General features: G+C 36.7%; 1 protein-coding gene and 1 long non-coding RNA gene across 2 annotated transcripts in view; both read left to right on the top strand.

The window, feature by feature from the left end:
- LOC134799868 (GAS2-like protein pickled eggs) overlaps positions 1 to 26,196 on the top strand; it is a 288,568-nt gene that overhangs the window by 81,452 nt on the left and 180,920 nt on the right. The gene's annotated exons all lie outside the window — the stretch shown is intronic.
- LOC134799831 (uncharacterized) lies at positions 18,964 to 22,070 on the top strand. The gene is made up of 2 exons (XR_010145476.1): positions 18,964 to 19,179; positions 19,539 to 22,070. It is a non-coding gene; the product is annotated as an uncharacterized LOC134799831 (long non-coding RNA).

Below are 26,196 nucleotides of genomic sequence, written 5' to 3'. Positions count from 1 at the left end.
GCATCATAGACCAGATGTAATGTAATATGACTTTTAATGTGGACAAATAACCAAATGATTGTATATGTACCCACTAGAATACGATATTAACATTATTTAGATATTAATACATAGTTATTGACTACTAGGTATACCAGGTTTATTTGTTAATGGGCTATCATTACATAAGGACAACATATTCCGTAAATGTGTTAGAAATTATAAACATGATGTTCTTATTTCTTATTTGTGGAAGTAATTGAGATTTATTTCGAATCAAGTACTCCTCTGCCTGAAAGTAGCGTCAGAAAGTGAAGAAGAAAATACAACACTTCATGATTTAATGTATGCGTTACTAGTAACAACTCTCAACAACCTAGCAGTAGTTTCAACTGAGGCGATAATACATTCTTCCTTACTGATTAGTTTTAGGTGAGGGTTGCTTTAAAAACTACCATATTAATAGTAAGCCATGAAAAGATATTAATTCTTATATGAAATGGTAGGCTCCTACTTATTTTAAGTGTCATTTATGCTGCTAAATTTACTACTCCCCACAAATAACTGAAAACTTGCCAATTAGGCTGGTGCCGGGTCAACCAATCTTTAAATGATGTGCTTGTCAGTCATGCAAGCGAATAAACGAATGAACAGAATCACTGACACGCAGGTGACAACCGTATGGAGGCGATGATTATGAATTTAAAATGATGCTGACAACTCTAGTTGTTGTGGATGGCATCTCACCATGATGTTGTGCGTAGACTGAAGATCCGTCTACCAGGTAGGATATTTTAGAAGGTTTTTTAATCTTTGAATAATTCCAATGCCTTCACCTATAATTTTTAGGCTAATTATAATAAAGGCTTGTAATTGTAGGTTGTTTAATGTTCACTCTTTCTGGTGGCAAGCTGATTCCCAAACTGAAGATTATATGGTTCGCGCGCTGGTAATGGATTGTGCTTTATTGTTAGACTTAGCACGATTTGTGAGTTTTTAATGCTTTCGTATACATACGATCTTCTAATAAGAGTGTAAAAACCTCTTGACTGACGATGATAGACTCTTTGAGTAAGAGTAGGGGAGGTGGACCTATCCACTTTAAATTGTAGTGCAACCTTTTCAAACCAATTGCGGAACTTTCTTAACACCCAGACAAATTAAAACATTATTATTATTTATATATGGTCCGAACCAGTAAGTTCTTGGTATTATACCATTGCAGTGGCATAAACCACGGGTGTCTCATGATGTCATGATGTCATCTAATCTCAAGTGCTGCCAGCACCGGCGCGCGCGGGCGATGCTGTGGCACAATTCCTGTCAAACCTTAACACGTGTAGACGCGTTCATTACCAAATATTAATTTGATTACTTAATTTGTACTTTGAAGCCCCAATCCGCATTAGGCCAGCGTGGGGGCTATAGCCCAAGCCCTCTCGCGAGTGAGAAGAGGCCTGTGCCCAGTAGTGGGACGTATATAGGCTGAATTATTATTATTATTAATTTGTAGGTACTTTTGATTAGAAATTTAGCAATACAAGGACGTTGTATGTTGTTTATTGGCTTTCGTGCAATTAAGTTGTGTATCATTTGATTATCTTGAGGGAACCCTAGGGTTAATTAGGCATCATAATGCCCACAAATAAACAATTATTTGATGATCTAGGCCTTTCTGCGACATATTATATTTATGTCACTACCTTGACGTAATCATAGTATAAATAATAGTATGTACTATTACGACAGATTTTGACCACAAGGTGGTGCAAGCGCGAGCAGGCGTCCATTCTATAGCGGTGCGCGGCAACTACTAGTGCTAGACACCAAAATTGGTGTGGGCCGCATGTACTTGTAGCGACGCGACGAAATCGCGGAGTGAGCTACGCCTGACGTAACGTTGATATATGTCTACTGACATCTCATATATACTGTATTTAATGATATAAGCATATTATCATGTATATATAAATATATGAATTGTAGTTGTCTTCACAACTAATGCTGTAATTCGATTAGCGGCGCATCTGCCCTATAACCAAGACACGATGATTTTGTAGGGTACTACACCTGGATTGATTGCATTGAAGATGACGTTTCCAATTACATGCTCTACGAGACCTGTTACAACAGTATGCTGTAAACCCTGGACTACAACCTTTCAGCTAAGCTTATAATACTTAGATCTGGCAATGACTGCAGAACTAGTGTTGATTTTCAGAGTAAATTGCAGGGTCTATTTAACCGGCGAACATATTTGTAGTCATATTTCGCTTAGATCGTGCATTTTGCCTGAACCACCGTATGTTGTTATTCTTCTATAAAATCACGCGAGTACTTCCTTATCTGCAAAGGGAACCTCTCATCTGGAAATCGAAAGAAGGATATTTCTGATCCGTGTTCTTTCAGAATCCGGTATCTGCTATCGGTGACTGCCTGCAAATATTTTCTACATATTACGCATGTGTGTACGTTTACGTACGTTATACGTTTTTCTGTACGTTGGCTTGCCCCGCAGTCCACATGGTTTCAAAGTTTCTGAAGTGACTTCATTTTAATTTGTCTATTTGGAAAAATTAAACAATCATCGTTTAGATTTAAAGCCGTGGACCGTGGCTGTTGGTTCGACAGCTTAGTTCCCTTAGTCGGCTTCACCTCTAATTCAATTCGCGATTTTTCGAAACAGAATCAGTAACACCACTCTAACTACCGAAAAATCTTTTCATAAATTCTTTATTTATTTACATAACTTGAAGGAGCGCTTCATCTTCTACATAGGCATAACATTTACCACTAAAGAAACCGATGTTTCACCTATTGAACAATCATGGGTAACTATGCGGATTGCCATACTAAATTAATATTTTACTAGTTGGTCCTTTTAGACATATACCGCCTGTTTCCGATAGTTATATTACCAGTAAGAGTTCATTCATTTCCTTTGAAATTTAACTATGTAACGTTTATGGTCAACGTTTTATGATGCATGATTGTTATACCAACGGCAGGTCGATAACACAACCGGCTGCTTAGATAATCTTCCGAAGTGGAGCTTGTTACTTACAGCATTTGAACCTAATTTCACAAGTTTCTACCTGACTGATGTGAATGGAGCACTAATTACATTATAAATGCCTTTGTCAGTTCGGTCTATTGGACGGAATGCGATGGAAGGTACTTGCTGTTTTCTACGTGTTTCTCTTAGTTCAGTGGTCTCTGTTTCACAGCTACATAGTAGACGATTTAAAGTAAGTAAAAGATTTCACTTTGTAACAGGCCGCAATTTTTTAGCTAATGGTCAATATTTAGAGAGTATACAGGAGATGCTTCAGTATTCCCAAAGACACTATCAACCTGACTAGTCATTCATCATTCAAAAGAGGGATTTAGTGCGATGATTTTTCACTAATATATACGAGTATCATAAACTCTATTCTTTTCAGGTTTAGAGCCGCAATAAAGAGATATCTCTTGTTAGCCTATGACAGAGCCGTAAATGAATTGGCATTATACTTGTATTGGTATTCCTATTCAGAAGAGGGAGTTTTAGTTTTCTTTCCTTCTTTAAGGCTAACTTCAATTTTCTTGCCTCCCCCTCTCTCTTTATGGTATAGGATCTAGTTGGGCAAAGTATAACACAAGGTTTTTCACTTTGTACTTTTCCCTTTTCACAGTTTCTTAACTGCTATTTTTCATGGCCAGTTAGTCATACAGTTTAGGATCCTCAGAATGTATATTTTTGGTTTGTTTGGTATCTCACGGCAACTGTTTGTTATCGACCTAGACCAACATTTGTACACGACCAAGACGGAAACCTTCCTTTTTCCTGGCAGGTTGAGACAATTACTGTAACTGCATTTCGTTATCAATATCGCGCCAAACCCGCTAATAGCAATTCTGCTGCTCGTCGTTCTAAAATAAGGTGACACACCATTTGGTCGGCTACAATGATGATAACGCCCACTAAGTCGTGCATTGGTTCATGACCATGCAGATCTTAAATGCGAGGCCGACTGTGCAGACATCGAACGATAAAGCGACCAATAAGACGTCCGCTACCGTATTAATGGTAGACCATGAGACAACGGTTTTTGTTTAACAAGACAACATCATTTCAATGTCATTTCAGAGGACGATGCGATATCATCTCATAGGACGACGTATTAATGTCTCACGATACGACAAAATGTAGTCTTATGGAACAATGCAATGTAGTCCTATGGGACGCAATATCCTCTCACGGGACGATACCACAGGATGGCGCAATGTCTTCTCACATGATGACGTAACTCATCGCGATGCCTGTCGTATCACAGGATGACGCCTTATTGTTTTACAGGACGACGCTTGATGTCCCACAGGACGATGTCATGTCATCTCACGGGACTGAGTGAGACGCGCAACGATGCTTGTCGTCCAACGGGACGACGCTGTGTGCCATTTATACCCGTAGGTATTCTTTTTATGATGATGGCTATAAGAGCTCACTTAGTCTCATCGCTGGCCCACGGGCACTGAGCGGAATGTCACAAGGTCTTTTAACGAGACGATGCCTTGTCGTCTCACGGGTTGACGCCATGTCGTCTCACGGGACGACGCCATGTCGTCTCACGGGACGATGCCATGTCGTCTCACGGGACGACGCCATGTCGTCTCACGGGTCGACGCCATGTCGTCTCACGGGACGACGCTTTGTCGTCTCACGGGACGACGCTTGTTGTCCCACAGGACGAGGCCATGAGGCGTAAGTACCCGTGTACTTTTTATGACGGTGCCTGTAGGAAGGTCACTGCGTCTCGTCGCTGGGCCATGGGCACCGAGCGGAATGTCACGAAGTCGGAGGTTTTCAAAATATTTTTACGATTTAAATTTCTTGATCTTTTTAAACTTGCTTTGTAAACGTGTTGCTCGGCTGAGTTACAAAAGCGTACTGAAGAGAAAGCAGCCGAGCGCTGGCAACCGGGCGACATTAGTACTTGGGTAGCGCGATAGATGGCGCTACTAGTTGATGAATTCGCTTAATTAGGGCTGAGTTACAAGGGTGTTATCTCATAATGTGGTTCAAGCGAAGGCATGGACACCTAAATATAGTAAAAGTAGGTGTACATGACCTGATGTCCAGTGGCGCGTGCCCCTCACTAAGGCTGTCGAAGCGGGGTTACTCCCGACTTTCACAACAGGACTCTGCTTCGCTCTGGATTCCTTCTTCACTGCCGCTGTAATTCCAGCTACATACGTTTGCAAGCGCCGTTGATCATCATGAGTCATCGTCAGCCATATTCTCCAACAACTCGGCATGAAACGTAAAAGTATCCGGTGTTACATATAGGTACCTATATACTATATCATAATACCTTATAAACTTTAAAGGACCACAAATTTTAACATTAAGGATCAAAATCAAAACTCAAAATCACCAATTAATTTGCGAGACCTGGTTGTAAATCATAAATATCAATTTATCTCGGAAACTGTGCGCCGTTGTGAAAAAATAATGATAATTAAGGCACCCTTTAACACTCCATAACCAACACATATCAAGACCCACGTGTTGACATATTCTGCCTAATTTCCACATGTGTGTGGGTAGGTAAGTAGCAAAAGAAGTAATTACCGTCACGTATTTATTAGGAAGAAGGTGTACTTGATTTTGTTATTTTGAATTCTCGACCAACTGACGCATATATTCTTATGATTATGTCCATTTAAGGGTCATTTATGGGTCAAACTAACCTAAGTTTAACTGACATGCAATTAGATAGATAGCCTATAATCATAATCATCATAATAATATTAATAAATTATGTAGGTACTTATTTAAATTAAATAAAAAGTTACCAGTAAGTACCATATTTCTTACGTAATCCATTATAATTTTGTACATTTAATTATCTCAAAGCTCAGAATAAGGGTCATGTTATTATCAGTTATCTCACTAAATCAATAAGTAATAACAGTAGGCGTGTACTTACGTTCTGCACACTTCTGAAGTGTAAAATAACAACACCCTTGAATATATTTATCCATTTATTTTCTTGTCTTATTCCAATTCACAATAATCTCATCTTATGACAACCGTTTGCTAGCACAACTCAACAACCAACTGAGAGCCGTCGGCCGAGTGTAGTTTCTTTTTATACCCAACCAATAACAGTCTTCAATTTCAAACTACCCTTAACTTTAAAAACGAATTAACTAGGTATGCTAAATACCAAAAACCCTACAATTTGACAGGTTATTCATATAAAGATACAAGCAAATCTCGTACTTATGGTTAGCGATAAAGTGGAATCTTTGATTAGACTTCAAAACATAATATGTTTTGCCGTTTTCTAACACAGTATTAGTGCTGCATGTCCCGATTTCTAATAACATATGAGTGACTCCTCCAATATTGCTTATGATGGCGACGGTGACCGCTTCCCATCAGGCTCGTCTGCTTGTTTCCTGACTATCACATATAAAAAAAAATCATATTGTCCAGAGACGTGAACCTTATTTCTGAGTATGACCATTGACATAGTAAAGACGGGCCTAAGAATGGTGCCAGTATAGCGGTGTCACGCACACGAAACGAGCAGCTAACGCCACAACGCGATTGGTTGATGAGTTCGTATCACGCGCGCGATTGGTCGCAACTAGTTGCGTTAGACTGCACGATTGGCTCGATTTCGTGAGATGACACCGCTGAACTAGTACCATTCTTAGTGCCCGGACCTAAGGCCCGTTTTTTATATAAACGTCAATGAGTATGACCCTTTTATTCTACATGTGTACAATGTTTACAAAACACAGCGCACAATTGAACGCGTAGCCCCGTGGTCCCGTAAATCTTCATCTCGCTCCCTAGTCAATTACCAACTATAGTAACTATACCAGCTAGCCACGTGCTGCAGTTATTTATGTAATTGACACTAACTGACATTCCAGCAGGCGTCAAATTTGTTCTAATTGATAGTTGTCGGGGAATCTCGTGCGATTCGACCTGTCATTAAAGTTCACGTCAATAGTTTTTTTAACTTTTACAGACAGTGAAAAATATGGAGGTAAACCGAAAACAAGATGGAAGGACGTAGTGCTAAAAGATATGATTGAGTGCAAAGTATCCGAAAACGACGTCGAGGATAGGGCGAAGTGGAAGCAAATAACACGGAAAGCTGACCCCATCACCATGTGGGATATATAGCCCGGAAGAGAGAGAGACAGACAGTGAAAAATAGGTATGCTATGAATAAATATAAGGTCAGTTGAAGCAAAAGAAACCGTAATATGAGGATTCCTTACAGCAAGTATTTCTCTTGCCCCGGTGTTTCTTCATTCAATCTCACCGTACCTTAGTCTCCTGACAAAAATTCGGTTTTCGATTTCTGTCGAAAATAAAATATAATCAATAATTGGCCTCAGTCATAAATACCATTTTCAGTCAAGCACTAAATAATATGTAGGTATGTTCTAAGCGATTTTCTTTGAATCATTATTCGCTTGGCCTTTCCCATTCACTTGGGATCGGCGCAACATGTTTATATGCTAAATACGTCTTTTTCGTTCGTTATCTTATCATTCACCTGCTTTCTTTCCATATCATCTTTCACACAGTCCTCCAGTTTTTCCTTGGTTTTCCTTTCCTCATAACTACATCCCTCCGAATTCATTTCTAATCCGATCACCTTACGATGTATGAAAATCTTAAAAATTTTAATGTATAAATTAATTAATTATACCTAAGGCACACCTCGAGGGGTTTCTAGAATTACATTTAATCTGGAGATTTCTAGGAAACACTATGCGAGGCACGTGTTATGCATAATATCAGACACGCGTTTAATAAATTCATTTATAAAGACACAACGGAGACTCGACAAGTTCATATGTATCAATGTAATACATGTTTATATATTGTCACGATATACTTAGATCCAAAGCGCTGATGGCCTAGCGGTAAGGGCGTGCGACTTGCAATCTGGAGGTCGTGGGTTCTAACCTCGGCTCGTGCCAATGAGTTTTTCGGAACTATCACACTTTTATACATATACTGTAACGGTGCGTATAACGAAACGTTACACTATCAACCTTCATACTATTTCTGACACCATACAAATTCTAAATTCCCTTTTCAAATTCAAATCCTATTCCAAATTCCATTCAATGATTTTTATTTTCAGTTCGATCACACACTCCGATCGATAAACATCATTTTAATCTAACAGCTCCAGCAGCAGCTTCCAGTTTTACAACATTTTCCCTTTTTATACCAATTTTTTTTACATTGTTTGTAATTGCTAACTTTAAGATCTTTTCCAAATTCAATCTCTCGGCCTAACATCATTTTTTTAATTTCCTATTTTGCAACCAACCTTTTAAAACGAGACAGATGACCTCTGTGTTCGTTCATTAAAGTTATGGGCATTTAATTACATATAAAGATGTTTTTCATAGATTGCGATTGTTGGGAAAACAAATTTAATCATAAAAATGTTCTCTGTCATCATTAAACTAATTAATTATATGCTTGATTGTATGTAGAGTTGTTTTATATGGACTGAAAACATAAATAATTTGATAGAAAGATATATGTTTTACATATTACTCCGAGTTTACATAAGACATTGTAGACATCACTTATGATTAAGAATGAACATATTAGTGTTCGCTTAATAAAATAAAAAACTTAATTTTGTTAATTACTATAAAACTAGAGAACTGATATACATAATTTCAATGTAAAATGAGTCATTATATGTGTATAGTACATAGAAATTTGATAATTAGTTGGTCCATTAAAATAAATATTTTCAATATACATATATGGGATAAGCAAATAAATTGAAAAATGAGAACCTGTTCTTGCTAATAATCGTTAAAATTATAGAAGCATATCATTATTCATTTATGTAGAATGTAATTAAGTAAGGCATTGAAATTTTAGAATATTTTTATAAGCTAAAATTTACATAAAATTCTTGAGTGTATTTATGTATGAATGTAGACCAAGAAAAGTCTAATTTTGTATGCCATTGTGAGATCAGGAGGATTTGGAGGCTTAAGGGAAGTGTATTTTAGTCAATTTATAAAGAATATTGTATATAAAAGTGGGACATTTAATTAATAAATGATCATATCTTTACTAGTACTAATGGAATTTTGCAAGGAAAGTTCAGTTGTAAAAAAACATGAAAAATAGTGTTTGTAAATGTTAAATGATGCAGTAGAAAAATAGATTATAAGCTTAAGAATTAGTTTTATCCATAAATAATAGTGGAAATACTAGAAAAATCCACAAAAACATGCAAATAAAATGTTAGATTGTTTTTGGCCATTACTTCAAAAGTATGGAGTTTTTAATGGAAGAAATTTAATGAAATACGTAGATAAAAAATAAATACTTACATCAATTTTTGCATAAAAAATCATCTAAAAACAAGTATTTTACTCAAAATGTAGGAAAAACATTTTCCATACGAAAATTTTCAGTATACAGAGTCATTGGAAAATGGACCTTAAATTCATATATATTAAGTTCAAATTTGCTTGCTCGCCATAGTCAAAAATTCGTATTTGGATTGAAAGAAGAGTACAAAGAGATTTTAGGCGACGATTGCGACGATCGTAACCAACGTTACGAACAAAACAAAGTAATACCAAAATTTAGGGGTATAAATAGACGGCCCAAAAGCCTAGGAGATTCATTCAGTCTACGGCAGCGGAACAGAGAAGACCACCAAAGATAAGAAAGAAGAGATCCAGAGAAGCCCCAAGGACCGAAGCGGAGCCCCAGAGGAGCCCTGCGCAGCCCGGGACGCCAGCCTTCGAAGACAGAAGACCTTCAGCGGAGTGGAGTCTCCGGAGAACTTCGGCGGATCCTCTGGAGTTCAGAGGAGTCCTAGGGACGTCAGCTGAGCCCTAGCGGGCATTCTCCGAACATCTTCGAGCAACGGGAGCTGCTTGCAGAGCTTCAAGGAGCTGGTAGCCGAGCATCAGAGCAGGTTGCAAGGAAACCTAAGCTCTCCGCCTCAAGAAGCTTTCAAGTCTCCGGGTGAGTTATATATTCATAAAGTTGTGATTTCTCTTAACTTGAAAAACTTAATACTGATTTTTACTTTAGATTACTGTTGGCAATGCGAATTTTTTATTGTTTTCTATGATCTGCTTATAAATAGAGTGACATAACTAAAAAAGCTTCAACTATGGCAATATGAAATTATGTGCTATTGATATTAAACAAGGAAAATTTGATTCCAAGGAGATTTGATACCGAATTATTGAAAATAATATGTTTTTGCTCTAGAGAAGTTGAGTGACTTATAAAATACGAATAAAATTAGAATGAAGCCTTGACTAAAGTGAAAAAGTCTGGTATAAAAAAGTATGCCAAAATCCTGTTCAGATTTCATGATATGGTGGACATCGGATAGCTGAGCGATTCCGAAAGTTTGTAGATGTAAGAGAACCTTATCTGCACTCTGTGTTCAATACCATATAGAAAGAATTGAAACTTGAACGGTATATAATTTATTTGTTATGTATTTATATATGGGCTTTATTCTGGTTTATATTAGATGGGTAGAATTTGTAAAAGGAAGCATGCAAATCAAAGGTTTAGGTGTTGTTTATCAGATTACTACTGCTTAGAAAATTTACAGGGTCTGCGTTATCATGGAATCTTCGCTCCAACAAGACCTCTCGTCTAAGAAACTCAATTTATATGATTTTTTTATATTCAATTTAAGTAGGGACACATAGCATTGCAATTTCTATGTACATTAGCTTTGACTTTAATCAGAGATTTTTATACAGTGAAACCTGGTTAAGTGGGACCTGGATAAGTGAGAAACCTCTATAGCTGGGACTCATGGTGCGGTCCCGACACTTTACCACTGAATTACCTCTGTTAGTGATATAAAACGAACCTCTATAACTGGGATTAGTTGTTGTGGTTTTATAGTCACATTTACCTCTATAATTGAGACAGAGAATGTATTTTACCTCTTTTACTGAGACTACATTTATAAGATTACATTTTCCTAATTGTTTTTTTAGAATTTTATACGAATTACCTCTGTATCTGAGATAACGTCAATCTATGACCTCTCTAACTTGGACTTTATTGATCTAGTTCCGTATTCTTACTTACTCTTAGTCTATCCACAAATTCCACATTTGCTTAATTGTGTCTAAACATCAAACATCATCAAACATCAACATAAACAAATTTTCATTTAATAAATTTCTAAGACGCAATGAAGTCCGTATCAAATTTAATTGAAAAAATCTATCCTTTGGAAAATCATTCACAATAAACTCAAAGAAATATTTAAACAGACTTAAAAAATATTAGGGACAAGGATTACTTTACCTAAACATTTAAAGATAATTACAAAATACCTTATTAACCACCTCTATAACTGAGATATATCCTCTATTCTCACCTCTATTAATGAGACCCTCTGTAAATGAGAAAGAAATTTATTTGTACCTGGCTAACTGAGAGCCTGGGTAAGTGGAATACCTCTTAAAGTGAGACAAATCTGCTCGTCCCTTGAAGTCTCATTTATCCAGGTTTCACTGTATTTTAGTTTGAGCTTTAGATTTTCGTTCCGTTTTATAACAAATCGCGTTGTTAGGCATACTGGTCAGTTTTCTTTCGTGGTTTTTTTCTACCAGTTCAGCAGGTTAGAAAACCATGGTAGAGACTATTAGGGTAATTGATAAGCAGGTAACTTCCTAGGGACTAAAATAAATAAACCAAAATCAAAACTCATCAACCTACATAATATAAAATCAATTTTTTAGTTAATAAATGTTTTAAAACTTATTTTGTTGTTTGCTTTAATAATATGCCTCTCTCTCTATAAAGTACCTGAGTTACTATTCAACACAATGTAGGTTCCTATCACTTGATCACAAGCCTGGTCAATTAAGTTTGTAAGATAAGCCACACATGCATGGAGCTCTGGACCTGCTAGGGTTAGATTTAGTAAGCTTATAGGATCTTCAATTATGGTAAGTATTCAGATTTGGTAAATAGATGGTAAATTCTAGCTTAACTTTCAAATGTTTTAAATAAAGAGTTAAGTAAATTCTTTGAATTTTGAAGGGGTATTCATTAGAATGTTGGGCCGTAATCGTCTAGGAAATAGTAAAGAGGGGTGGGATCGTTTCACTTTTTATCTAACCCTCGACCGTTTAACTAAAAATCCAACCCAACCTTAAATAACCAAATACATAATCACCCATCTATCATCATCTTACAAATTTATCTATATATATTTTTTTAATCCCTATTATGCCAGCGTCCAACGCATTTTGTCGCGCCACGTTACAAAACTCTTAACATAGTGATTACACAAAACATATATCTCATACAATTACACAACCCAAGATTTCCACTGGAATCTCACAAATTGGTTTCAATCCTAAGTGTTTTTAAAACTCCTTGGAGTCACTGAAGTGCGAGCCAATCCGTCAGGATTGGCTCGCACTTCAGTGACTCAGTGACTGCCGTAAGTCATTACGGCAGTACTGTTGGAGTTAATCCGATAGCGTATCCTTCACCCGATTAAATAAATATATACTTAAGCCTAATATCACAATAAACTTCTATATTCTTATTTCTCCTTTCGATTCAATAAAAAATAAAATTTAATAACTACATATTTTATTTATATTGATAACAACATCAATTATTCTCTTCGTGATAGGTATCCACTTTAATAAACAATGAATCCATCACTATTAAATAAACCAGAACTCATCTATGAGCTCAAACTCAGGAACGTTCAGTTCCCAGCCACCGCGCAGGCTGATGATTTAAGACAGCTCCTCACACCAGATTTGTTCGCGGAATCGTGTTCGAATCTCTCCAGCCCATATGACCTTGAACAGGATATCACCGAAATTAGCAGATGCCTCACAATAGTTTCTTCTCAGCTGCAGCTTGCGACTACCAACCAAGCAAAGCACGATAGAATAGCGGTTTTCTTATTTCATTTACATAACAGAATAGAACGTCTCAATATTACCACTGAATTATCTCCAGAAATTATTGACAACTATTCGAAAATATGCGAATTATTGTCAAAATGTCAAACAAAATTTAACATGTCACAACCGTCAACAACAACGTCAACTTACGCGTCAGCCACCTCTTTGATAGATGATTCCACAAATTTAGACTTACTTGCTCGAAAATTAACCAACCTCTCCGAAGCAAAGCCAAGTGATTTTAAAAAATTCAGCTATAAAGGCGATAGTTGCCCTTATGATTTTATTCGAAACATCGAAGAGTTTGCAATTGCGCGTAACATTGACGACAAACGCTTACACAAATATATATACTTACGATTTTTTATCAGGCACTCCTTTACATTGGTATAGGTCAAAGAAAACAACCCTTACAGATTGGAAAACATGTAAAACCCACTTCTTAAAAGATTTCGAATTGCATGACCATGACCACAACTTACTACAAAATATACATTCTCGTAAACAAAAACAACATGAACGAATAATAATGTATTTTTCAGCCATGGAAGCCCTCTTTTCCAAATTACATGAACCCCTTTCAGAAAAACAAAAAATAGATATCCTCCGTAGAAACATGAGCCCATATTACAGTTCCAGATTAGTTCCTACAGATGTTACGTCTATGGAAACATTATTCCAATCGTGCAAATGGTACGAAAGCTGTAATACTACCTCTACTTATAGCTCTAGCAACTATACCAACATTCAACAAGATTCTAACCATACTACTATTACCGCTCATTACCAGGCTATTATTACCGCTCATGTTATCCCTACTATAAAGCGACCCTTGATTCTAGGCACAAATTTCTGGGGAAAATTCAATATAGCTCCCCATATATTACCTGATATAATGTCATATACTGATAAACACATAGATACCCTAGTTATTTCCGCCTGTGACCAACACATCACTAATTATGACAACTTTTTCTGAAACTCAACAGTTAATTTCAGATACTATTATTGAAAAATTTAAAAATATTTCAACAGAAACCAAACCCTTAGGAAGAACCCACCTCATTGAACATCACATAGATACCGTTGACCATCCACCAATCAAACAGCGATGCTATAGGCTTTCTCCAGAGAAACAAAAAGCTTTATGCAAAGAAGTTGATGAAATGCTAAAGCTTAATGTTATCGAACCCTGTGAAAGCCCATGGCTAAATCCTGTCATAATAACTCTTAAAAAAGATGGAACGTGGCGTTTTTGCATCGACAGTCGTAAATTAAATTCGATTACGCGCAAAGATGCCTACAAACTCCCACTCATTTCAGACATTTTAGATAATTTAAAAAATGCTAAATATCTATCATCGATAGACATAGCAAAAGCATTTTGGGAAATACCCCTACGCCCCTCTGATAGACCTAAAACTAGTTTCCACGTCCCCTCAAAAGGCATGTACATGTTTCGCGTAATGCCTTTTGGATTGACTAATGCCCAGGGGCATACTACTACCCAACAACGCTTTATGGATGCGTTATTCCCTTCTGAAAACCTTGATAATTCAGTATTTACCTACTTAGATGATATTATCATCATAAGTAACACTTTCGATGAACACATCACCTTACTTAATAAAGTTTACCAAAGGCTACTACAAGCCAACATTACTATAAACTTCCCCAAGTGTTCATTTTTCAAAAAAGAACTTAAATATCTTGGTTACATAATTAATGAACACGGCTTTCAAACAGATCCTGACAAGGTTAAGGCAATACTTAACATCCCACCCCCCACAACCCCTCGAGAAGTTAAAAAGTTCCTAGGCACAGCAAGTTGGTATAGACGCTTTATCCCCGATTTCAGCACAAAGGTTGCACCACTAACAAAACTTACCTCCACTTCCAAAAAAAGCACCACCATTTAAATGGACATCATTAGAAGACAATGCCTTCAAATCCATTAAAGAAGCTCTCTACCCCTGTTCTTGCTTGCCCAGACTTCTCAAAACCCTTCGCAGTCCACTGTGACGCATCCAGCTTCGGCATCGGTGCCATGCTGACCCAACAATTTGAAGGCGTTGAGAAACCCATTGCTTACATGAGCAAATTCCTCACTGGTCCCCAAAGAAATTACTCAATCACAGAAAAATAACTCTTAAGTGTCTTACTGGCCCTAGAACATTGGCGTTGCTATCTTGACAACGGCTTAAAGTTCACAATCTACACGGACCATTCCGCATTACAATGGTTTCTCCACCTAGATAATCCAACCGGACGTCTAGCCCGCTGGAGTATTCGTCTATCTACATTTAACTTCGAAATTAAACATAAACGTGGTAAAGATCATCTAATCCCTGACGCCTTATCACGCTTACCATCAGTAGATGTTATTAACTACAACAGTTCTAATACCAACGACGACTGGTATAATAATATCTACGCTAAATGCAGTTCTAACCCCAACACCACTCCAGATTACATAATACATGATAATAAATTATACCGATACTCAAAAACCCCTTCGTTACTCCAATCAGAGTATAATTGGAAAGAAGTTATCCCACTAGAGTACAGAATACCCATCATCACATAAAATCATTCCACCCCAACTTGCGCTCATTTCGGAACATTTAAAACATACAATAAAGTTAAGTTGAAATATTTTTGGCCAGGAATGTACAAAGATATTTCAAATTTTATTGCCAAATGCGAGACTTGCTTAGCTTGCAAACACCAAACCCAACTAAAACTTGGCCTTATGGGTAAACCTAAGCAATGCTCTCGACCCTTTCAATGCATTTCAATAGATTTGATCGGCCCCTTACCTACTACACTAAAACACAAGATTCATCTTTGTCGTTACTTGCTGTTTTTCAAAATATTGCCTCCTCTTTGCGATTAAACGAGCTACTTCATCAGTAATCGTTCATATTCTAGAAAACCTAGTTTTCCTGGTGTACGGAATACCACAGACCATAATTCTTGACCATGGTCCTCAAGTCGTTAGTCAAGAGACAACGGATTTATTCCACTCCTATCATATCCCAAAATACACTATTGCGCAATTAAATGCGCCCAACCAAATCCCGTGGAGAGATATAATAAAGTTGTTACCACAGCAATATCGTCATTCATACAGAATGACCACAGGAATTGGGATACCAGCCTACATAAGATACAATTTGCTATTAATACTTCCGTAAATGAAATAACAAATTATACTCCTTCCTTCCTTATATTTGGTCGCGAATTAGTCACATGTGGATCAGTATACGATAAATCTGATCTCACAGATGATATTATATTCGCGCCCAGAGACGAATACGCTGATAATCTTGGTCTTCTCCAGCCTGTCTTCTCCGAAGTACAAGCCCGTCTTTGGAGAGCACACCAAACCAATTCTTCATCGTATAATAAACATCACCAACATTTCGAATTCAACGAAAATGACATCGTCTGGAAACGAAATTACGCAATTTGTAATTCTCCTAAACACTATTCTGCTAAACTTGCACCAAAGTTTATTAAATGTTCTGTCGTAAAAAAAATATCACCCTTAGTATATGTCCTACAAGACATGTCCGGCAAAATGCTCGGACGAGTGCATATCAGAGACCTATCCCCAAAATTCTAAAATAAACAACATACTATTTTTCCTTAATTAGATTCTTATTTGGCTCAAACTTAGTTACTTTTCTCCTAACCTCCTAACTTATAACTTATTGTATATAATGTTATACATTTATAATTATATCTCATCCCCATTATACATTTCGTACATACCTACTTAGTACGAATTTATACGTTCATTTATACTATTTATATAACGTTATATTACGTTCATATAACGTTATTCAAAGCTAACTCTACCAGATTTAGAACAATACTTAATTATATATTTCTTTCTTTTCCATAACGTTCATGTTTACGTACTTAGGTACATACGTACCGTACAGTACATTTATTAATTCCATTAAGGAATTATCTAATAATATTTTGTAGTAATCCTACATCCCATACGACATTATGTTGTTGAATAAATTTCAACAATCGTACTCTTTGTACCCATTATTGTAGATATATTTACATTCGTTAATATTCAGCGGGTGGTTACTGATTAATAGAGTGTATATCATAGTTTCGGACACGTACTCTCGGAGTATCCTGCTGTCGAATGTTCGTTGATTCGACTGTCGCTGGATCGAATATTCGCTGGGTCGAAAAGCGTAGAAATAATAAATTGTAGAATCGAATCTGAGGTTTCGATTGTCATCCCGTAGAAGATCTCGGGTACGAATGTTCGTTGATTCGACTGTCGCTGGATCGAATGTTCGCTGGGTCGAAAAGCGTAGAAAAAATTTTTTTTTCAGGGTACCTCCCGAACATGTGAAGAGGGGGTAATTTTTTTCGGTTAAACCCTAAGGTAAAAACCTTTTTTTTAAATCGGTCCAGTCATTTTGGAGTTCATTCGTTATAAAAATAAAAATCCTAAAATACAAATGTTTTCTCTTTAATATTAGTATAAATATAGCTTTGTTTTTTAATCTGAACATGACACTAAAAATCATTAGAAGTAAAAAAGGATGATAAAATAAAACTCTTGATTACTCAATCATTTTAAATTTACTATGCCATACCCAGCGAACATTCGATCCAGCAACATTCGATACACAACAAATCGAACCCATACAATTCTAGATTACGATTTTTCGATTATGCATAATTCGGCCACAAGTATTTCGACCCAGCGAACATTCGATCCAGCAACATTTGAATCAACGAACATTCGACAGCAGGATACTCCGAGAGTACGTGTCCGAAACTATGATATACGATTAATAAGCCTTAATACCAATGGAGAGCGATTTAATGAGTACGTCCTCTACTTAAAGGAGTACTCTATTGAAACTTATTTTGGTTAAACATTAATAACCAAAATTTTATAAGATGATGTATGAATGACCTTTGGTATGCATGTTTAAATCGTCTCTCTTGTATGATAAACATTGTATATAACATCCCCACCTTCTAAATTTATCACTCATACCCATATTCATTACATTATTTTACATTACGGAAAAATCCTTTGGCCATAAGCCCCAGGATTTTCCCTTCCAGGGCGACCCCGGTAGTGTAACGGTGCGTGTAACGAAACGTTACACTATCAACCTTCATACTATTTCTGACACCATACAAATTCTAAATTCCCTTTTCAAATTCAAATCCTATTCCAAATTCCATTCAATGATTTTTATTTTCAGTTCGATCACACACTCCGATCGATAAACATCATTTTAATCTAACAGACTGTACTTCCCAAGTTCCTAAACACGACCGTTTAAGTGTGATTTTTATTAATGAAACGTAAACGTAATAATTCATAAGTGCGTGCAGTCAGTGGCGTAGCTAGCATGGGTGGCACCCGGGGCGGAAAGTGTGGGTGTCACCCCAAAATTCACTCAAAATTGTAAAATATGTTTAATATTTTACAATTATAAAATTACGTTTAATATTCCATAGCTCACAATTTACTCCATTGCTTTCATTTTAGATTCCATGAACTCTCAATAGTCCACACCCTGGCGGGTGTTGCCTCTGCGCGCCTTCTATGACACGGGCAAGGACAGCATCCGCTCGGTGTAACCCACATTTCATAAGTGTCATACCCAAGTAGCATTGCAAGCTGTATATAAGCTGTATTAAAGTTTATTTGTATACTATAAGCTGTACAGTTAGGCTGTACAAAGGCTGTATAAGCGCTTATACAGCCCTTATAAGTAAAAAAAGGGCCCAAATTATACAGCCTTTGGCGTTATTAGAGCTGTAGAGTAGCTGTATAAGCAATACATAAGCTGCATAATAGCTGCATTACAGCTATATTTCGGTGTAACAGGAAACCTTAACACTACAGATAATCTCTTATAAGTACGATATAAGAATCCACAAGCGCCAAAGAAAAATAAATACGTAATTACAGACTATATGACGGCACCTATTGGAACCACTGGAACTTCAGCCAATGTAACAAATACTACATCAGTGCAAAAACCACAAACACCAGTGAATCAAAATCAAAATCAACATCAACATAATAGTGAACCAAAAAACGCGTGACAAGAACCCCTCTCCGCCTCCCACCACGGCTGGTCACCGAGGGAGAGCTAGACCACCACCCTCCAAGGACACCCACTCAATCAACAAGAGCGAGCACATCCCTTCTTCAAGGTAATACCTCCGAACCGTATTCTAAGCAAGCAACCAGAAATAAAGAGAATGTACTGCATATAGGAACATACAATGTTAGGACTCTTAGATCTTATGAGAGGCTACTAGAACTTTCTGAAGCTCTAAAATTAATAAATTATGACATTATTGGCCTCTCTGAAGTCAGGCGACTAGGAACAGAAATTGAAGAACACAACGATTTTATTCTATGCTACACAGGCCAGACACAAGGACTACATGGAGTAGGATTCATAATTAAAAAAAGTTTGAAACGCAACATAGTGAGCTTTCAAGGATTTTCAGAGAGGGTTGCCTTATTAAAAATAACAATTAACAATTTCCATCTTTCTATTATACAGGTATATGCCCCAACTGAAAAAGCCACAGATGAACAAGTGAAGATTTTCTATGAAATAGTTGAAAGAGCATACCAACAGGCAGATAAAAACGTCATAATAATGGGCGATTTCAATGCTAAGGTCGGACAGCCGAAACCAGAAGAGCATAGGATCACAGGTAAACATGGTTACGGCTCGCGAAACCAGCGAGGTGAACTATTGATAAATTACTGCCTTGAGAAAAACCTAGCCATCATGAACACATATTTCATGAAAAAATCTAATCGAAAATGGACATGGATCGCACCAAATGGAAGGACGAAAAACGAGGTTGACTTTATTCTCACAAACCAAAAACAAAGTATAACCAATATTGAAATTATTAACAAAATTGAATTTTCGTCAGACCATAGACTAGTGCGAGCAACATGGTTACTCAAACAGCCGAAAAAAAGCCGAATCAACTTCAGAAATAAGACCACAAAAAGCTTGCAGACAGATATTGAAAAAGATGATTTCTTGAAACGCCTCGAAGAAGAAAGACAACCACTTATGACTTTGGCGCCAGACGAATTAACACAATTATATCATGACAGGCTAATCAATTGCATCCAGACAAGTTTGAAGCATTCACAAAAGAATAACCACAACACACAGAAAAGCATATTATCTGACACCACAAAGCAACTAATAACAAAGAGAACGGAACTCCAAAATATAAGACCCAAAACAAAAGAAATTAAATCAAAGTTGAGTGACCTTTACAAAAAAGTAAGCAAAAGTATAAAAGAAGACTATAAAAAGCACAGAGAGTCCAAAATTGAAAACCATATCTACGCTGACGGAAGCGTGAAAAAAGCCTACAAAGAACTCAGAACACATAAAAACTGGATCCCCAAGTTGCAAATTTCAGACAACAATACTGCACTATCTCGAAATCAGATACTTGAAACTGCTACAACGTATTACAGGAAGTTATACAGTAGTCAAGAGCAAGAACCACCAAAAACAGACCTTCCAAGCACAAGTGAAGTCCCAGCAATAGATGAAATAGTTATAATGAGACATATTAAAAACTTAAAAACTGGAAAGAGTCCTGGGCCGGATAACATTACAAATGAAATATTAAAAACTGCTGCTTCCTTATTAGTGACACCCTTGGCACATTTATTTAATCTCATTCTAAAAACAGGAACAGCACCCAAACAATGGACGCAGTCAAATATAATACTTTTGTATAAAAAAGGAAACCCAATGGACATAGGAAACTACAGGCCCATCAGTCTACTGTCATGCACATACAAATTATTTTCTTCAATCATACTATCCCGAATAAGCGAAGCAATTGACATGTGCCAACCATGCGAACAAGCTGGATTTAGGAGCGGATACTCAACCATGGACCATATCCACACACTGGAGCAGGTAATAGAAAAATATCAAGAATACCGAAGACCGTTGTATACAGCATTCATTGATTACGCTAAAGCGTTCGACACTATATCACATTCCTCTATATGGGACGCTCTGAACCAGTGCAATGTACATCCTACATACATAAGAATAATAAGACACATTTATGAAAATTGCACCAGTAGAGTTCAACTAGACAGACTAGGACCAGACATACCAATTGACAGAGGCGTCAGGCAGGGCGACCCGCTGTCTCCAAAATTATTCTTAGCGGTACTTGAATCAGTAATCAAAAGTCTCAACTGGAACAATATAGGATTATACATCAATGGTAAATATCTGAACCATCTGCGTTTCGCGGACGATATCATATTAATGTCAGAACATTGCTCCCAGATAGAATACATGATACATACTCTACATGAATCTAGCGCAAAAGTCGGCCTGAGAATGAACTTTCTAAAAACAAAACTTATGACCAATAGCACTCAAAAGGACATAACCGTCGATGGGACGCTACTAGAGTATGTAGACAGCTATATTTACCTGGGTAAGCAGATATCATTTAGTAGTCAACGAAACGAAGAGGAAGTAGACCGACGAGTAAAAATAGCTTGGAATAAATACTGGAGCCTAAAGGAAATCCTGAAAAGTAATATGAATATTAAAATCAAGAAAAAAGTTATGGATATATGTATTTTACCTTCACTGACTTATGCAAGTCAAACCTGGCTGTTCACTGCAAAAATTAAATCAAAAATAACTACATGCCAACGAGCAATGGAGAGAAGCTTGCTAAACATAAAAAGAGTTCAAAAAATACCACATATAAATATAAGAGCTGTAACAAAACTAATAGACGCTCTCGAACACGCCAAAACACAAAAATGGAGATGGGCTGGACATGTTGCCAGGCTGTCAGACTCGCGCTGGACCTTGAAAGCTACCACCTGGAAAGGACCTGCAGGCAAACGACGCTCCGGGAAACCAAACAGCCGTTGGACTGATGACATAAATAAAACAGCTGGTATAAACTGGAAATATATAGCTACAAACAGGGATAGATGGAAGTCCTTGGAGGAGGCCTTCACCCGATGAGGGGTTCTTGTCCACCACATATAATACTTTGTATATTTGTAATATGTAAAAAATGACTTAACAATAACTAATTCAAAATGACATTATACTTACCTAAAATAAATGCTGACTATGTAATTGAATGAAATGTAACGAAATTGGACTTGAATAAAAGGCTTTTTTATTTTTATTTTTATTTTTATTTATTTATTATTATAAGAATATAAGTTTTAAATGAGTTATAAGAAAGAATTACAAGAGAATAATAATCATTTAAGAAACTAAAATGTCTTAATCTTGTTCATTCGTAATATAGTAATGGCGACAATAAAGTGTTACAGTGGATGGTAAAAGTAAAACTAAATATTATACAGGACTTGAATGGAATATTACATTATTGGTAAGTGCGGATTATTATTTATTGTGAACCTGTGTATCTTTTCTGGCAAAATATTTACGCGCCTGCAAAATAATAAAGAGAAACCATAAGGAAAATATCAAAAATCGGTAAAGTTACTGTTTGTTTTTAAGGTTAGAGTAACAAAAATATTTATAAATATTAATTCTAAGGCTAAACAATTTATTTTAGCTGGTAATCATAACACGGCGTTAGTCTGCTAAATATTTGCAAGTATTTCTTTAATTATATTTACAAATACGTTTTTTTTTATTGTAAAATGGCGACAATTATTAAACAGCCTACAGGATAGTTGGAGAGCATTATAATCTTAGTAGCTGTGCTGTGTAATAAATGGAGTGTCTTTTACAGCTTTTGTAATTAAAACAGCTTTATAATAGAATATTTGTATTCGTTTGGCTGTATTTCGGTTCTCCGTACATAAGTTATATATAATTCTCTTTAGAGATCCGTATAACAAATAAAAAACCTGTACTGTAACTGTCATATATTCCTTTAGTTTTATAATACACTTATTTTCAGAAATCATTACACTACTATTCTTATATGAGTGTAAAATTACGCCAAAAGATTGTTATAAGCGACTCTATCAGTAATACAGAAAAAAGCTGTACTATAGCTGCCATTTATTCATTTGGTTTTATAATACCCTTACAGACAGAAGTTATACAACTACTATTCTTATAGGAGAGTAAGATTACGCCATAAGAAATAGCTTTAAAACGGGGTTGACAGATACATTTGTACAGCTACAAGTGCCAAGTGATACTACAATACAGCCTGTATACAGCTTTTACCTTAAAATTAGCTTGTAGTGTTTCACAACACTTAATGTTTTAAAACGGAGTTGACAGATACTTTTGTACAGCTAAAAGTGCCAAGTGTTACTACAATACAGCCTGTATACAGCTTTTACGATAGAATTAGCTTGTAGTCTCTCACAACACTTTTAGTTTTATAGTAGATTTTTTATATTCTGATAAAGCACCCCATGCTTCCGCAGAATCCTTTATAATGATTTTATACAGCTTGAGCTGTATAATGTCTGTAAAGTACCTTTTATACAGCTTAAATCTTTTCTGATACTCTTATACGTCCCTTAAATCACTCTAAGTTCTTAATTGGCTGCTATATTGATGTTGCCGACACTTCCATGCTACTTGGGTAAGGGCATCTACATGTTGGCTTGGGCTCCGCGCATGCCTCCCAAAGGTCCGAGTCATCATTGTCCCGTGAAAGATATACAAATAATTTACGTTAAAAAAAAACTTTTTTTGCCAAGTGCGCGATTTGAAAGAGATTCTGTAAAATCCCATTTCACTATGAATTTTAAATATTCCAGAGTCACCCAATTAGAAACAGTGACATAGCTTCTCAATTACAGAAATAATCACATAATAAAAAAAAAACTTTCTGAATAAAAAAACCTACGAGGCGCCAACATATTATTGTTACATACCAGGAACCCCGAGAGATTTTAACCATGCATTTCTGAGGCCAAAATAAGGAAAATATACTAAAAGAATTTACGTCAATTTCGCCAAAACTAAATTGTTTTTCGATTTTTTGTACATAAAATGTAAATGTATGTAAATTTGTAAAACTGTCACCCAAAAATAATTTTAACTTTTTTTGTCAATTACAGAAATAATCACATAATTAAAAAAAAAACTTTCCAAAGTTGCGAAACTTTCCACATGATAATTTCTCGTTTTTCGATTTTTTGTACATAAAATGTAAATGCTATAATTTATAAAACTGTCACCCAAAAATAATTAAGTATGTCAATTACAGAAATAATCACATAATTAAAAAAAACTTTCCAAAGTTGCGAAACTTTCCACATGAGAATTTCTTGGTAACTTTTGAGAATGTTCTCGAGAACGAGAATTTATTTATTTATCGAAGTTTATACCATGAATATTCACGACAGTTTAGGTGTAATATCCTTACCCCCAGAAAATTCCGACTTTTGGTCTACCGCTTCCGGTCAGAAAAATGTATGACGGCCCGGCCAAACGGTCAGACCTAGGTGGGGGGTGCTCGACCAAATGTCATAGAGGGACCCTGGCAGTTTTTGACGCCGCCATGTTTTTTTCAATATGGCCGACTTTTTTTTTATTTTTTCAAGTTTGTCCTAGCGCGCTGAAATTTTGGTCACGGAATCTCGGAGTTCCCTAAATACCTATGAAAAACTTTTTTTTTTGGAAAAATGCTACAATTGCGGGAAAACTGGCCACTTTTATTTTGTATGGCAACTTTTAAACGGTGCATGATAGGTGGGGGGTGCTCGACCAAATGTCATAGAGGGCCCCGAGACAAAACAAACTGCATTAAAAAAAAAAAAATGGCCGACTTTTTATTTTATTTTTTCAAGTTGGTTCGAGCGCGCTGAGATTTGGCATGGCGGGAGATAGAGGCCTCTAGATTCCTATGACAAAAAAATTTTTTTGAAAAAAATCCAAGATGGCGGAACAATAATTTCCATGTTGCAGGAATGTTCTGAGAACATTCTCGAGAACGTTTCCGCTTTTTGGGAATGTTCTGCAATTTGTACATTGCTATGCTGGTGGTACTGGACTATGAAAGTAGGCGAATTCCAAAACAGTTTATAGGACATTTTAGTCTTTAAATATGATCAGGAATATTCTGTCAAAATCTCTCGGGTTCCTCATGCGGGCATGTTGTATATTATTTCCTTAATGGCGGTTGTGCAATCTGCCACAGTTTTACGATTTTTTATAGATGGCACTACTGATGATGTTCACGGTCGGGTGTCACCCCCCAAATGGGTGACACCCGGGGCGGGCCGCCCCCGCCGCCCCCCCCTAGCTGCGCCACTGCGTGCAGTTCAGTATAGTGCTCGTTTTGTGGCCCTGCACACCTTCCAGATATATATCTACATCATCACCAAGGCACATATTGTAAGTTATTTAATTTTCTTCTGAATTACGAAAGTGTTTTTATACATACCTATCTGTTAACACGTAACCTGTATTGTTACAGGTGCCTTTTTGTTTAATTAATAAACATCCTACGTCGTCCCTGGTACCTGACTTTGATTTACCTTCATCCCTGTGAGGCCCTCCATCTGCCCCCTCACATATACTGCTAGGCCACCAGCGCTCGCCAGCGCTCACCTGGTGGGTCCTAGGATACGACCAAATATTTTATTTGTTTTTCTTACACCATATTTGACATGGATTTACTGTCTCCCAACCCCAGTCAAATATAGATTTCTGCATAATTAATTCAACTATTGTCTTTCGTATAGCTATTTGAATGCCAATGAGTGCGAATACGTCAGTAGCTGACGTTGAGACCCTTAATCGTAATGTAATTAGTCATGACCTTATAGATAGAGGTTCTAGGAAATTCATCCATAATGCATGATACACCCAAGATTAAATCAAACGGGTTACTTTATTTGTAATTTCCTTACGTGTGATGATCTTCTTATTATACCTATAGTTCGTTTGTTTAGGGTTCCGTACCCAAAGGGTAAAACGGGACCCTATTACTAAGACTCCGCTGTCCGTCCGTCCGTCTGTCACCAGGCTGTATCTCACGAACCGTGATAGCTAGACAGTTGAAATTTTCACAGATGATGTATTTCTGTTGCCGCTATAACATCAAATACTAAAAAAAATCGGGCAAGTGCGAGTCGGACTCGCGCACGAAGGGTTCCGTACCATATAAAAAAAAAAACAAAAAAAAGCAAAAAAAAAAAACGGTCACCCATCCAAGTACTGACCACTCCCGACGTTGCTT

This window comes from Cydia splendana, chromosome 19, assembly GCF_910591565.1.
Source record: "Cydia splendana chromosome 19, ilCydSple1.2, whole genome shotgun sequence".
Lineage (NCBI taxonomy): Eukaryota > Metazoa > Arthropoda > Insecta > Lepidoptera > Tortricidae > Cydia > Cydia splendana.
The sequence above is the reverse complement of the archived record's forward strand: the minus strand, read 5'-3'. Positions and strand labels throughout refer to the sequence as shown.